The sequence below is a fragment of the Pongo pygmaeus genome, chromosome 17, assembly GCF_028885625.2.
Source record: "Pongo pygmaeus isolate AG05252 chromosome 17, NHGRI_mPonPyg2-v2.0_pri, whole genome shotgun sequence".
Lineage (NCBI taxonomy): Eukaryota > Metazoa > Chordata > Mammalia > Primates > Hominidae > Pongo > Pongo pygmaeus.
Window position 1 is genome coordinate 86,445,744 of NC_072390.2, and position 16,691 is coordinate 86,462,434.

The following is a 16,691-nucleotide window of genomic DNA, read 5'->3' on the forward strand; positions in this document are numbered from 1 at the left end:
TCTTACTGCTTCAAAGAGTCAGTTCTGTCAGTCTGAGAATCTCTGTTTTAATGTTCATGCTGATCAGTTGTGGCAGAACTCCCAAGGGAGGAGAGTATAATGGGGCATATCTGAGCCCCCTCTTTCTGTCATGACTTATACTAGGGTTTCAGTTTTTGCTGGGTTCCCTTGGCCAAGAAGAGGGGCTGTTTATTAGTTGGGGACTTCGAATTTTATTTTTGGTTTATAGAAGCTACCATGCTGTACCCAATACGACTTAGATAATAATGGTTTCATAAGACTGCTGTCACTTGTGATATGTATGGGTTTTGATTCCTCGTTATTAATGAAGTATGCGTTTAAGAGTGATTGCAAATATAAATGCAAAATTTTGTTTTGCTTTGCCTTTGCTTTGTTGGGGAAAAAGGTGGGTGTTATGTTGCTTTAGGTTGATATGTCTTGTGCCACACAGTCACATTCGATTAAATAACTCCTCCCTAAAATCCGTTCTAACCTTTGTACAGAGCTATTATCCTTCTGACAATTCTCAAAGGTTATAGCAATTAGAATATAATATGTCTTTGCAACTAAAATTCAAAAGGTCTATTTTAATTATTATACTTTACCATAGATCAATAGCCCCCATTAAAATGATACTTTTTTTCTTTATACTGTGTCTGCTTTGACTACCCTTGTAGTGAGTTGCAAATCACATATAGCTAAAAACTTATCTAATTATTTTCTTCTACTGAAACATCTAATTTAGCTGGGGGAAAAATAAAGAAGCTCACACTTTTTTTTTTTTTTTTTTTTTTTTTTAAAGAGAAGAATATGGCCTCTGCCTGATAAAAGTAGATAAATGATTTTAATGAAGCAGCATTCCCAGGATTGGTGCAAATAGAAGCAATGGCCACTAAGGGCTTCCAGGATGTTATGACTACAACCATAGGTGCAGAGATATGGTGACTTGTGCTTTTAAATGGCCAGAACAGGTTTTACCCTCTGCTATGCTATTGCTATTTAGGCTTTTATTTTGTGTTCTTTCTCCACATAGAAATATATCTTTATAGCTGGATAGTAAAAGGAGATAAAATCTGCTCATGAATTTGGAGAAGGAAGTCATTGATACCTTTGTGAGGACTTCTAAGGCTATAAAGTAACTATTGAGAGGTGGTTTCATCTGGCATGGGTGGTCACTGCGTATTAACTCTTAACTAGTTTCATTTTATAACCATTAAATAACATAACTGTTCTCATTGAAACTCTTTAAGATGAATCAGTTCTAGAAAAACTACAAATAAAACAAGTAAAAAGTGGCAAGAGATGGTGAATATAAAGAGATCCAGTGACACATATTTTGTTAAAAAAATTTTCTGACATTTGTATTTCTATACACTATATGAAATAAATAATATTCCAAGATGATTCAGGCTTAAAATAAATCACTGATGCTATCAGACAATCTTGAGCTTATTCTGAAACACCAAAATGATTAACCTAAGGCAAAAAATAATTATGTTGCTGATTTATATAACCTTTGGTAATTTAAGTCCTTCAATCATGAAAGCTTTTAATCATGATATTGTGAGCAGCAGCAGCAAAGATGCCATGTGTGTCTCTCTTCCACATTTTCCTCAGCATCTGGATGTGTCCCGCACATAGACTGTCCACAATATATGTTCGGTGTATGAATGAATCAAGCAACCATTCAAGGGATTTTAATTATTTTAATAAAAAGGAATTCTAATCCTCAGTAGATGAATATATTCAAATAGATACATATGTTCATGCATATATATGATACAAGCATACATATGATATAGGCATACATAGTTATGAAATCTAGTAAAGCCATATTGCAACTGGTTGGTGTTTTTAAAGTAACTAAATTATAATTTATGTAAAGTATATTTTGTTATTTAATGATAGTTTAGAACTAGCTTAATGATGGGGTTTGGCTCTGTGTTTACACCCAAATCTCACCTTGAATTGTAATAATCCCCATGTATCAAGGCTGGGGCCAGGTGGAGATAGATGAATCATGTGGGCAGTTTCTCCCATACTCTTCGTGATGGTGAGTGAGTGAGTTCTCACGTGATCCAATGGTTTTATAAGGGGCTTCCGCATTTGTTCGGCAGTCATTCTCCTTCCTGCCACCCTGTGAAAAGACACCTTCTGCCATGATTGTAAGTTTCCTGAGGCTTCCCCAGCCATGCAGAACTGGGAGTCAATTAAACCTTTTTTCTTTATAAATTACCAAATCTCGGTTACTTCTTTGTAGCGGCATGAGAACGGACTGATACACTTAAGTTTATAATACAAAATATTTTGAAGTTTATGTAACCTGAATTATTGTTTATATGTAATTTATTGCTCAATATTACTCTCTACCATTTTCATAATAAAAATAACCTAAGGAATATGTATAGTTTCTTCCTGTGTAGTTATAATAAACTTACAGCGTTTTGAAAGTAGCTATATTCAATAACTGAATGGGCCCTGTGATTCTTTTTCTCTTGTTACCTGTCAGTTCATTACTAAACTACAGTAAATAAGACATTACAGTAAATTGGGGCATTTAGAAAGTAATATGAAGATTCATTTTAATATTCCATACCTGTACATTATTGTGATGGTCTAGGTTAAAACAACTATCGTGATGATGATATTAAAATGCAGTTCAATCAGATAAACTGTAGTATATAAATAATATACATTTCTTGTGTGTGGTTAAAATATATAATTATTCTGAAGAGTAGTTAATGATATTTTATTCATAAGTTTGGAAAAGTAGTTAAGGATATTTTATTCAGTAAGTTTGGAGTAAATACGTAGCTTGAGCATGCAATTTTTTTAAATAAAGAATTTTTGAGCACATCATATTATCTCCACCCAAGATTACTTTGTTGGGGTTGAAACAGCAGTACCTCAATATGAAACAGCCTCAGAAACAAAAGTTTCCCTCTGATCTCCTGAGGGGTCTCCTGTGTCTGGCCCCTCAGTCCTGCCTGAGCATAGCCTTAGAAATTAAAAACCCTCTTCCCCAAGACAGGTCATAGAAACCAGAGCCTCTTTGGCTCTGGTTTGTAAGACTATTCCTCTAACTTCCCCTACATTTCTGTCTAAAAACAGGCCATAAAGGAATTATCTGAGCTACTTTGTTTGATTGCATATCATAAGATCCTCACCCCAGAGAGAGTCCCACCCAATACCAGAAGAAAGAAACGCTGCACAGAGAGGCCAGGAAAATCTCAACAGTAAGACCTTGCTGGGTTTCTCCACTCAGTCCATTAGCATTAGATCATGCCATTTTTTCCAAGCATAATTCTACATAGCTGTCCATACTTCACTGAACCTGAACATAAAAATGTATAGTTTTACCTGTATCTTTGGGTTTTCATTCTGAAGGCTCTGGTGTCATATACAGATATGATTAAATAAATTTTCATGCTTTTTTTTCTATTAATCTGCCTTTTTTCAGTGAAACGTCTACATAATATTTCATTATATAATTTTTGTGAAACATTCATTATAGTGAAAATCTTAGCCTTTGAAATCTGACTGCATGGCTTTGGAATTCAGAATCTTTCTACTTCAGTATCCTATTTAATGTTCAAATTTTCGGTACTTTACTACATTCGGTACTTTACTACATTCAATGGTCTGTCAATCTATCACCTACCTTTCTATTCATATCTACCTATCAATCTCTTTATTATTTACCTCTCTATTGTCTATATCTGTCTTCATTACCTACCTACCTGTCTACCTATTTACCTACCTATCTACCTACCTATCATCATCATTATCATATATCTCTAGCAGTGTGGTCTCTTGATTTATATCCTATTTGCATTGTAGTAGACATTGAGGATGAAAGAGCCCCATTTAGGAATACTAGAAAGTATATAGGTTGCCTGTTCACTCTGATGGTAGTTTCCTTTGCTGTGCAGAAGCTCTTGAGTTTAATTAGATCCCATTTGTCAATTTTGGCTTTTGTTGCCATTGCTTTTGGTGTTTTAGACATGAAGTCCTTGCCCATGCCTATGTCCTGAATGGTAATGCCTAGGTTTTCTTCTAGGGTTTTTATGGTTTTAGGTCTAACATTTAAGTGTTTAATCCATCTTGAATTGATTTTTGTATAAGGTGTAAGGAAGGGATCCAGTTTCAGCTTTCTACATATGGCTAGCCAGTTTTCCCAGCACCATTTATTAAATAGGGAATCCTTTCCCCATTTCTTGTTTTTGTCAGGTTTGTCAAAGATCAGATACTTGTAGATATGTGGCATTATTTCTGAGGGCTCTGTTCTGTTCCATTGATCTATATCTCTGTTTTGGTACCAGTACCATGCTGTTTTGGTTACTGTAGCCTTGTAGTATAGTTTGAAGTCAGGTAGTGTGATGCCTCCAGCTTTGTTCTTTTGGCTTAGGATGAAATTGGAAATCATCATTCTCAGTAAACTATCGCAAGAACAAAAAACCAAACACCGCATATTCTCACTCATAGGTGGGAATTGAACAATGAGAACACATGGACACAGGAAGGGGAACATCACACTGCGGGGACTGTTGTGGGGTGGGGGGAGGGGGGAGGGATAGCATTGGGAGATATACCTAATGCTAGATGACGAGTTGGTGGGTGCAGCGCACCAGCATGGCACATGTATACATATGTAACTTACCTGCACATTGCGCACATGTACCATAAAACCTAAAGTATAGTAATAATCATAATCATAATAATAATAAAAGAAAAAAAAAAAAAGAAAGTATATAAGCATTCTAAACTCTGTTTTCACAGTAGAATTCCCTGGCAGGGTTTTATTTATTTAACTATTTTCATTGTGGATGTCAGTTCTTATATTAGCACAGCTAAGAAAGATTATTTGAGAATGGGATTTGTAGAATTGATAAGTTAAAGATCTCCAGAGAGCCACTTTCAAGTAGGGTATAACAACTTTTAAGAGACTACTGATCTCCCTAAGAACCATTTAAAAATTGAGATATAATTAAAATTTGATCTATTTAAGGCACCAGAGAGTTGAAGGAGCAATAAGGAGTAGAATGGCTAAAATTCTGAAGAGAAGAGTACTTCAGAGAAGTTTGCTGATGATCTATAGCTATTCTGATTGCTGGGAATATTTACTGGTTCTGAATTCAGGCTGAGAATCCACAGTTGGGGAATGGGGAAATCAGAAGAAATCTGGGTGGTTTCCAAAGACTGTATAAAACACAAAACAAAATACAAAATGGATGGTGTAAGGGTACTAAAAACACAGACAGTATTTTCCTGAAGACATCAGTGGAGTTAGAAAGCTCTGCCTGGTAGGGGGCTAAAATCTTAAGCCAGAATTTTCTAAGAAGTAGTTTTCTGCCATCTTACAGTGCTGAGAAAGCAGAAATTAGAATTTGGGATTGTGGAAAAGGGCCATGTTGAATAAATCTGGCTATTTATAAAAGTCCAACAAATGCAGCCTGGGAATAGGAGGGTTTCAGCCTTCCCAAAAGTACGGCTCTGTCAAAGTAAGCTCAGTCCTTGTTTTGATAAAGATGTTCAATCCCATTCTGACTAGCAGAAGAATGGGTGATCCTTTAAAGACGGTTAATGTCATCTATATTCTCTAAATTTTTGTATACCATAGCTGACATTCAGTTGAAATTAAGAGAAATGCCAAGAAACAGGATTTTATGATTAAAAAAACAAGAAGAAAGAAAAACAAGCAAAAAAATAGGAATTAGTACTCAGCTGTTTGAACTTATATTAATTGAATAAGTAGAAAATGACTTTAAAATATGTGTGATTAATTTGTTGTATGAAAGTGATTAAGAGGCTTTACAAATTCATGAGAAAAGTGTATGCGATTTAAGAGGAAGATATATATCATTTACGACCAAAAATGCAAGGCCTGAAGTGAGGTTTAACTACAGAATGAAATAGATTAGAAGTCAGGGTCATGAACTTAAAGACAAGGGAGTAGAAAAACATTCTAAGAGGCAAATGAGACATGTGAAAAGACTTAATATGTGTGGAGATAAAATGTAAGGATAAAAAAAAAGACAGCATCAATATTTGAAGAAAATAAAGGCCAAGAAGCTATAAAAACCAATGAAACAATTGAAACCTATATATCCAATAACTACTTCAAACCTCAGTAAATATAAATAATGAGATTACTGCACCTAGAAACATCTTAAAATCGCTAGAAACATAGGCAATAACAAAATGTTTAGAGCAGCCAGGTAATATGATCTAATTTGGTCATTCAAAGCATCAACAATAGGAGTAGGGGCTGAGTATGCAATTGAAATAATGGAAGTCAGAATACAATTGAATTAGGTCTTTCAATTGCTGAATGAAAATAAGCAACCTAGAATTCAACAACAATAAAAATATCATTTAAAACAAAGGCTTAATGTAGATGCTTCATATCCAGTTCTAAACAAGATAGACATATTTTTCTTTATTCCTTCTACTAATTACAGCTAAAAGTCCTGGATATTATGTGTCAAACAGACATGATAATATTCTGAAAAATAAAAATAAGGCTGGCTGAGGACAGTAAATTCCTTCCGTTTTTTTTTTTTTTTTTTTCTTTATATCTCCTAGACTAGATGCTGGAGGAGCTGGTAACCTGGACATGCCAACAGATATGGACAAAAAACACACCAAGGAAAGCCCACTCTCTCTAGCTAAAGTGCCAGTAAAGAATAGCCCAGAAACACGAAAACATTTGGACAATAGCCTTACTACTCTAATCAAACCCTATGGGGGAGAAATGGCCTATTCCCACCCCATCAGCAAAGGCTAAGTGGGAGGTTAGACTTTTACTCTCTCAGACTTTAATGAAGTACCCCTCCCTACCTGTTCCACTACGCTGTTGTCACAGAAGGCTGAGTGGAAGATGAAACTTGGAATTATTTGACAAGAATTTTAAAGCAGCCATCATAAAAATAACTCAGTGAGCAAACTAAATAGAAAATTTAAAAATAGTCTCTGCTAAAACCAAGACAAAGAAACAGAAAGCATAAAGAACCACATGGAAATTTTAGAAATGAAAAGTAAAATAATCAAAATTTAAAAAGGAAATAATATAGGGGCCAAACAGCAGAATGGAGACAGAGAAAAGAATCAATAAACTTAAAAATTAAAACAACAAAACCCCCATCAGAACAACAAAGAGAAACAGACCAAAAAAACAAACTAAAACAAAACCCAAAACAATAAACAGATAACAGAAGTCAGACCCTCAGCTCTATGGACCTATGGAGCTATGATAAAGATGTTTTTAGATGTGCACAAAGTGAGAGAATTTTGAATTTTACTCCAAAAAAAGAACCAAATTAGAGGAAAAAAATTAAAAAGGAAGAAAGGCAAAATAAAGACAAATAGTGTGTTTAAACTTAGCAATAGTAATTAATATGTTGAATAAAAATAGACTAAACACCCAGGCTAAAATACAAAGACTTTCAGATTTCTTAGAAACCCGGTACTCAGTCATATTCAGTTGAAAAGAAACAAAAGTTAAAATATGTAAATATACAAATGGAAAGATATAAGGAGGAAAATAGCAGAAAATTATAAGCCATGCAAACACTAATTTAAGATGCTGACATTGATATATTATGAGAAAAGTAGACTTTAAGACAAAGTGTTCTGTTAGGGATCAAGGGTCATTTTATAATGACACGGCATACTTTTTTTTTTTCAGGAAGATATAACAATCATAAACATATTTGTACATAATAAACATATAAAATACGGTGTGTAGGGTAGGAGGAGGGGCAAAGGACTGACAGAGCTGAAGGGCAAAAACAGAAAAATTGTGAAAGATTTTGGATATTTAAACATTCCTCTCCCATTGAGTGGTAGCTCACACATACACACACAAAAAAATCAATGAAGATACAGAAGACTAGATCAACTCTATCCACAAATTTAACTGACTTGATAGTCGTTGAGTATTGCACCCAACAAATACAGAGTAAACATTTTTTTCCCCAAAGTAGACACAGAAAATTCATGGATAGGCCATATTATACAGCATGAAAAAGCAAGTCTCAATAAATGTCAAATCCTAAAAAGCATATAGAGTAAGATATCAAAAATCATCTGATATCTAGAAAAGCCTAATATATTTAGAAGTTAAGCAATACACTTCTAAACAGCCTTGGGGAAAAAAAAGAAATCATGAAAATATTTAAATATATATATTTGAAAATATATTTGCTAATAAAAATATTGAGGGATGCAGCAAAAGTGTTGTTAGGAGGAAAATTTATAGACTTAAATGCCAATATTAGAAAAAGAAGTTATTTGACAGTCAATCTTATGAATGGATAAAAAGCTGGTGAATTAAACCTCAAAAAGTGTAAGACAAGAAATAATGAATAATTTACAAAAAGTTAATGGCATAAAGTACAAGCTAGCAATATAGAACATTTTCAAAGCCAAAATCTGGTTCTGTAAAATAATAATAAAATTGGTAAACCTTGGCAAGATTGAATAAAAAAAAGTTCCAACATCAAGAATGTAAAAAGGTGTAGGCCATAGATCTTAGAATTGTAAAAATATACTATAGATAATATACAATTACATATTATATTATTAGATAGCATTATATAATTATGTGTATGATGAAATGTATTATGAACAACTTTGTGTTAAGTTCAGTAAGAAATGAAATTGTTTCCTTATAAAATTCAATTCAGAAATTGTTCCAAGAATAAATAGAAAATCTAAATAGAACTATATTTATTACAGGAATTGAATAATAATAAAAGTTAGCCTAACATTTATTAAACAATTGAAATTCATAGTCAAATACATTCCAAACATAAAAGGCCAAGCCTGAATAGCTTCACATAAACATTTTGTCAAATTCTTAAAGAACAAATACTAGCAATCTTACAGAAAACTTTTAAAAAATACAGAATGAATAAATGCTTACCAACTCGTTTTGTAAGTCCAGCAACATCAATATACCAAAAACTGAAAAGGTTATTACAATTAAAAATTTCTAGAGTAATATCCCATTTTAATGTAATTGCAAAAATCTTTGGTGAAATGTTTGCAAATCTAGTCCATTAATATGTAAAAAGATAAAAATCATGACTAAGTAAAAATTATTGTGGATATGCACTCTTAAAAAATTAATATGAGGGCTGGGTGTGGTGGCTTATGTCTGTAATCCTGGCGCTTTCGGAGCCTGAGGCATGCAGATCTCAAGGTTAGGAGTTCGAGAGCAGCCTGGCCAATATGGGGAAACCCCGTCTCTACTAAAAATACAAAAAAAATTAGCAGGGCATGGTGGCACATGCCTGTAATCCCAGCTACTCAGGAGGCTGAGGCAGGAGAATTGCTTGAACCTAGGAGGCAGAGGTTGCAGTGAGCCAAGATAGCACCACCGTACTCCAGCCTGGGCGACAGAGTGAGACTCCATGTCAATAGTAATAATAATAGTTATAATTATAATAATAGAATGCAGAGTAACAATTAAAAGAAAAAGGCGGACTTCATATGATTAACTCAATAGATGCAGAATAAGCATATAACAAAATTCTATATCTGTTGGTAATATAATTGCATGTCTAAAAATTAGGAACAGAATAAAATATCCTCACTCTTTTTAGGGTATTTAAAAACCCCTTTCATGGTTATTATACTTTATAATAGAATATTGAATGCTGTTCTCTATACATCCCCTAACATTAGGGGCTCTCAAACTTGTATTCTACATTGAACTGGAATTCTTAGACATTAACATTATGCACATTCAGTAAAAAGCAGAAAGATTGTGAAGGATAAAGTAAAACTCTCCTATTTGTAGATGACATTGTTGTATATTGTTTTGTTTACAAATTTGGTGAATTATCAAAGTCAACAACAAAAACAATTGCATTTATATATGGCATAAAACTTAAGAGTACCATTTACATAAAGATAAATAATTAACTAGGAAAAACCTAAAAAATAATGCTAAACCTATAAACCACTATATACAAAAGCCCTATTGAAAAAAATGTATAAATACCTAAGTATATTTATTTCACAACATAACAAAAATTGGTAGAACAATATATCACATTTATGGGCTAAAAGAATTAATATTGATATGAAGCCTTTCTCCCAAGATTATTCTACAGATGAAATGTTATTTTAACCTCAGTCACTAAAGACCTTTTGAACAAATTGGAATGGGATTCTGTAATGTACACATAAAAGCAAAGGCTCTGAAAAAACCAAAACATTCATGGGGGAAAACAGCAAAATTAAAGGACTCATATTACCTAATTACAAGACCAAATCAAACTTTCTGTAATTAAGACAATGTATATTAGTAAATAGACAATGTAGATGTGGTTAAAGAATGGAGTCTTCCCATAGAGCCACACTGATACCTGTTAGTCAACTTTTCACCATATTATATAAACCCTGATCTGACTTCAATCTGAGGGTTACCTGGTATCAGGTGCACCTTGAGGTGCTCCAGCTGCATAAAGCTCTCAACAACCTCTATTTTAGTAACTTAAACACTTTGACAAATGTAAGCCAACTTCAACAGAAAGAGAAAAATATATGCATGCTCGTCTTGATACAAGCTGTATTTAGTAAAAGTCAACACCTATTCTTGAGAAAAGCTTTCAGCAAAATAGAAACATAAATGAACTTCCTTAATTTGATAAAGCTTAACTACCAAAAGCTTTGACAAATGTCATATTGGTGAATTACTGAAATCATCCACTGTCCCTCTCCACTATTTCAAGAATGAGATTTTTCAATATTATCAAGAATGTCCTAGCTAATGAAGTGGGAGCTAAGTTATGAGGATGCAAAGGCAGAAGAATGATATAATGGACTTTGGGGACTCGGGGGAAAAGGGTGGGAGGGCGTGAGGGATAAAAGACTACAAATTGGGTTCAGTGTATACTATTCGGGAGATGACTGCACCAAAGTCTCGCAGATCACCACTAGAGAACTCATTCATTTAACCAAATACCACCTGTTCCCCCAAAGCCTACGGAAATAAAATTTAAAAAGAAGAAATTTTAAAAAAAGGCATAAAAAGTATATTGAAAAAATAAAGCTTCCTCATTTACAATGATATTATTCTGTACAAAGGAGACATTTTTTCTTGCATTAAAAAAAAAAACAAAAACAAACAAAAAAAAACAAAGGCCGGAATGGTGACTCATGCCTGTAATCCTAACGTTTTGGAAGGCAGGTGGATTGCTTGAGTTCAGGAGTTTGAGACCAGCCTGGGCAACATGGCAAAAACCAGTCTTTAACAAAAATATAAAAAGTAGCCAGGTGTGGTGGTGTATGTCTGTGGTCCCAGCTACTTGGGAGGCTGAGGTCGGAGAGGATCACTTGAGCCTGGGAGGTGGAGGTTGCAGTGAGCCTCTGGGTGACGGAAGCCATCAATGAAAAAAAAAAAAAAAACCCACAGAAAAATTATTAAAATAAATAAGCACATTTAGCAATATATTAAATACATAAGAAACATTTAAAAATAAAATAAATTATACTTGTATAATATCATTTAGTATACAAAACATCAAAAACTGGAATTAAATTTAGGAAATATTGCAGGAAATTAAGGCTTAAAATTACAAATATTGAGAAAATTATAATAAAACCTAGAAACCCAGAGTTTGAAGAGATATAACTTGCTCTTAGGTTGGAAAAGTCAATATGTAAAAAGTATATATTCTTCAAAATAATTAAGATATTTAAATACAACCCAAGAAAAATTCTAGGAGGTACTTTTAGTGGAAATCTACAAGTTAGTGTCAAAAATTAAAAGAGCAATGCAAAGAACAAGATAATTTTAAAAAGAACAAAGAAATAAGACTTTACTGTGTCCTATCATAACCTATTTGAAAGCTGTAGTGATTAAGAGAGTGTGGTATTGGCTCAATGTAAAAATGTCAGAAGCAGGAACACATTTGCATGGTCACCTAATTTACAAATGCATCTGTATCACAATATAGAAACAGCTCTCATTTCAATAAATGATTCTGGGCTTGTTGAATATCTATCTGAACAACTATGTGCAAAGATAAATTCTAAATTGATTTTAGAAATAACTGGAAAAGTAAAACAAAGTTTTGATAGAAAATATAAGAATATATATTTATGGGCTTGGCATAGGTGATCTATTAAATAGGACACAAAATACTACTACAATGGTAGATGTGCTATATTATGCCTTATTAAAAACATAAAAATTTCTATTAATCAAAAGATACCATGAATAGAGTATAAATGAAGCCACAGATTGGGAGAAGATAGTTGCAATACATCTTCTGGACTTGAATCTAGAATATATAAAGGATTCTTAAAATTAAGAAAGCTAGAAATCACTTGTACAGGCACTACTTTAAAAATGATATCTAAGTATTTGATGATTATAAAAATAGTTGCTCAACATCTTTAATCATCAATGATATATGCAAATCCTTAAACTACCTATTATTTGTTTAACATTCACGAGAAGTCTAAATGAAATCAAAACTACCAAGTAGTGGTGAAGGTTTTGAATAATTGGACGTCTAATCCAACACTGGTGGGCGTGCATGCAGGTATAAGCATGGTGGAAACCCATCAGGGAGTGTCTATTATACTTGATAATGTGCAAGCTCTATTCAGCAATTTAGCTTCTGTGTCTGTGCCCAATGGAAAGCCACGGATAACTCATTAGTCACTGGAATAAGGCCTATGAGGAAGCGTCCGGGTGCTGATGATACCTTGATTTTAGACCTGAGTGCTGGTCACATGAGCATGCTCCCGTTGTGACAAGTGCATTGAGTCTACAAATTGTGTTTTTTCTGTACCTATGTGGGCTGAAAATGCAAAATTGTGTTCTTATAAAAATCTGAAAAGAAAAATGCCAAATAAAATTCAAATATAAACAATAAACCAGTCCTAGTGAGTAGAAAGAAAGCTTGACTGGCAGGTAAAACATAACTCAGGTTCCATAAGGGGTCGCAACTCCTGGAGAAATAACAGGGGACTGACGGGTTTAGTTAATACATCTGAATGGTAGAGAAAAGCTTGGAAAAATTCTAAAGAATTACACATGAAATTATTTCATTCTTAGCTATAAAAGTCCTCCCAGTTCCATTTCCTTTTTATTTACCATCCATGGACTCTATTTCTCATGTTGTGATATGTGATACTGTTACATTTCCTAATTGGTATGAAACAAATTTACATAGACCTTCACATTCTTTTACCAGAATGATTTTAAAAGTACATGTAAATAAAATATGCCAAGGCAAGAGGATTGCTTGAGACCAGGAGTTCGAGACCAGCCTGGGCACCATAGCAAGACCCTATCACTACAAAAATAAATTAGCTGCACATGGTGAGTCTCGCACACACACACACACACACACACACACACACACACACACACACACACACAGACAGATCATTCTTTTCTTTTCTTGTACCTCATAATTCAAAATTTTATTCAGGATATTTTGTGTTAAAGAGGATTATAGATTAATGTAAATATTATTCACTCCAGGGGTAAAGAAGAAAAAATTCCCCTTCCTCTTCGAAGACATTAGTGGGGTGTATGGACCAATCTAACATGTAGTTGAGTTGATTCTTGACTTTATTGCAGATTCATCACCAGCTTCAAATACATATGGTTAGGACACTGTTTTCATCAGGGCTTAGAATCTGAGCACCAGTAAAATCCCAGATTTCACTCTGCCCGGTCTATTAGTCAGAGTTCTCCATAGAAACAGAACCAAAAGGATGTATATGTAAGACTCTGGATTTATTATGAGAATTGGCTTACATGATTATGTATACAAAGAACTCTCACGACATACCATGTGCAAGCTGGAGACCCAAGAAGATCAGTGGTGTCATTCATTCCAAGTCCAAAGGTCTGAGAATCAGGAGCCTTGAGGTTAAGCACAGGAGAAGATGGAATGTCCCAGTTCAAGCAAAGAGAAAGAAAATACACCCTCCTCTCCCTTTTTGTTTTATTTAGTCCTTCAATAGATTGGATGCTGCCCACCCACATTGATGAGGGTGAATCATCTTTGCTCAGTTTAGTGATTCAATTGCTAATCTTCTTCAGGAAACAGCCTCAAAAACATACCCAGAAATAATGTTTACCAGCTATCTGGGTACCCCTTATCCCAGTCAAGTTGACACATCAAGCTGACCATCAAACACAGCCTGACAGTTCTTTTGCTCTTCATTCTCCTCTCAGTTTCTTAAATTCAGGAGCTGTCTCTTTCTTGCTGTCTGCCCATGCACCACGGCAAAGGCTCTTGCACCTGGGATATGGGGCAGAGGACTGTGCTCAGCCTGTCAGCCCTGCCCCAGACTCTGGAGGTTGCACCCTTTGTTAACGCTCCATTAAAAAACCTGGCTGGTTGTGCAAACACAGTCTTTGACTGTGACTCCTCAGGATTCTAATCTCTCACATCAGGCTATAACTGGCTATTACAAGTTTATTAAAAGTTAGGCTAGTTTACCCTTACCCCCATCTGTTGAAGTTATTATTTTTTTCCTACTCCCATCATTTCAACAAAAACTAAAACAGTTGTGGAGCTCTTCTATCCTAGCAAAGCATTGACACTTTCTGAAATTCAGGTAAGATTCATTTTATCTTCAGCTGTATGATGAGTAGGAAAAATGTGATTTTTATGACTCATGCATCTTATTCTTGTTTTAGGGTGAGTATGATGACCTCTTGTGATTTTATATCTTCACTGAAAGCAATGGACTATTTTTGGTTTTTTGTTAAATTCAAAATCTGAAAGTTGCAGAATTATTAGCATCTAGCAATTTTATTATATTCCATAATTTTAAACAGATACACACTGTAGAGTTGTCTTCCAATTTATAACTCTATTGCCATTCTTAAATATCTCTGCATTGAACAAATAATACGTGTAGTCACTCTTATTTCACATACAACTCAGTTACTTGTGGTTGAGAGGCTGGTTACTACTGCATCTATTTTATACTATGGTTCATCACCTATGCCTGCCAGCATGTTTCTGAAATTGTGAAATAATGGGCTATGCAATGTGAAAACTTTTAAGATAGCTGCAGGTGTTTGCTAGAGTTTCATGAGTCTTCATTTGAAACTAAAATAGTCAGCATTCTCTTTTTTAAATCCTTGTTTGTGTACCCATAAACTACTGAAATTAGAGTCAAAAAATAAAGTATGAGTATTGAAATAGTTCAACTCCAACTTGATCCCTAGATAAATAAACACTCATTTCCTTTCAGTGAACAGCCAGTGCACTGAAAATAATTAGAGTCAATGTATTCTGCTTCCTTAGAAGAAAAGCTTTTCTTTTTCTGTTTTGTTTTTATGAGAATCTTAAATGGAACTTCGTTGACAGCTTATCCACTGATATGCTTCTACATGATTGTTTAAAGAGTGGTTACGGCAATTAGTGTCTTTTTTGTACACTTTGCAATTTGTGGGTAAATCTGTTTGCCTCACAGAATCTGGTATTTTGAATTTTTAGCCAAACAAATGTCAACACATTTATATTTTAAGCTTTTTATTTTGCCTTTGGAAAAGCCAACATTTTCAAATAATACCTTCATTAAAAGTATACTTTTCGCAGTTATCCTTTCATTATTTTGTCTTCGTTGCCTTATAGTTATAAGTTTTCTTTACCCATCCTCATAACTGTTGCAATTAATTGTGGAGTTTCATAATTTTCAGCATATAGGAATGTAACTATAGGGTATTTTCCAAAGAAGACTCTCAGTTATGGACAACAAAATGGAATGAGTTATTTTTGCCTGTGCAAAATCTATCTTGTGTTAGGTTTGCATAATCTGCTAAATGCTATATTAGCCAAGATACTTAATGCTCATTTCTGTAACAATCAAAATTTCAGTAACAAGGCAAAACAAAAGCTTATTTATTCCTCACATGGCAGTCAATGTAAGGACACCAGTCTCTGCCCAAAATAGTATCTGAAGGAAACAAATTACTTCTGTCTTCTGGATTCTTTAGCTAATAGCACTAGAGTTATCCTGGGATGAACACAATGGCCTTTGGAACTATTGACTGCTTCCTCACAGAAGAGTCAAAGCTTTTTCTTTCACATTCGTTTGAACACATCTAGTTATATAATGATCCCACTTCCAAAGAAGCTTGGGAATTGAAGAGGACACTGATATTCATGAGTTTTTATAATTCCTCACACAAATAGGTAGCCAAGTCAGAAGTGAAGGCTGAGAAGTCCCAGGGTATGGGGATGATTCTGTGACTTCCCTGAACACTGTTCTCAGAATCCATGTGGGCATAGCTAACATTTCTTAAACAGCTGCTATTTGTGAAAAGCCTCATTTCGTTTTCTGATTTGATCATTACAAGAAATCTCAATTTGGCATTGTGTTTTTCTTTTAAATTTGATAGATTAGAAAATTGGATGTCAGATATAAAAAGTGGCTTCCAAGCTGTGTAACCAATGAATCCTAGACTGTGTAGAACACACGTGTGTATGTGTGTGTGTGTGTGTGTTTGAATTTGTGTGCTTTTGTGAAGATTTCATGTTGCCTCTAAATATTGATCATGGAGGATTCTTTTCAGATAATTCCATAAAAATGTTTTCATTATGGTTGTCAATTTTAGCAAGAGGTCTACACAAGAAACCTAGTACCCAAATTTAAAATAAAACATACAATTTGACTTTTATCATACATGTGACAGATCT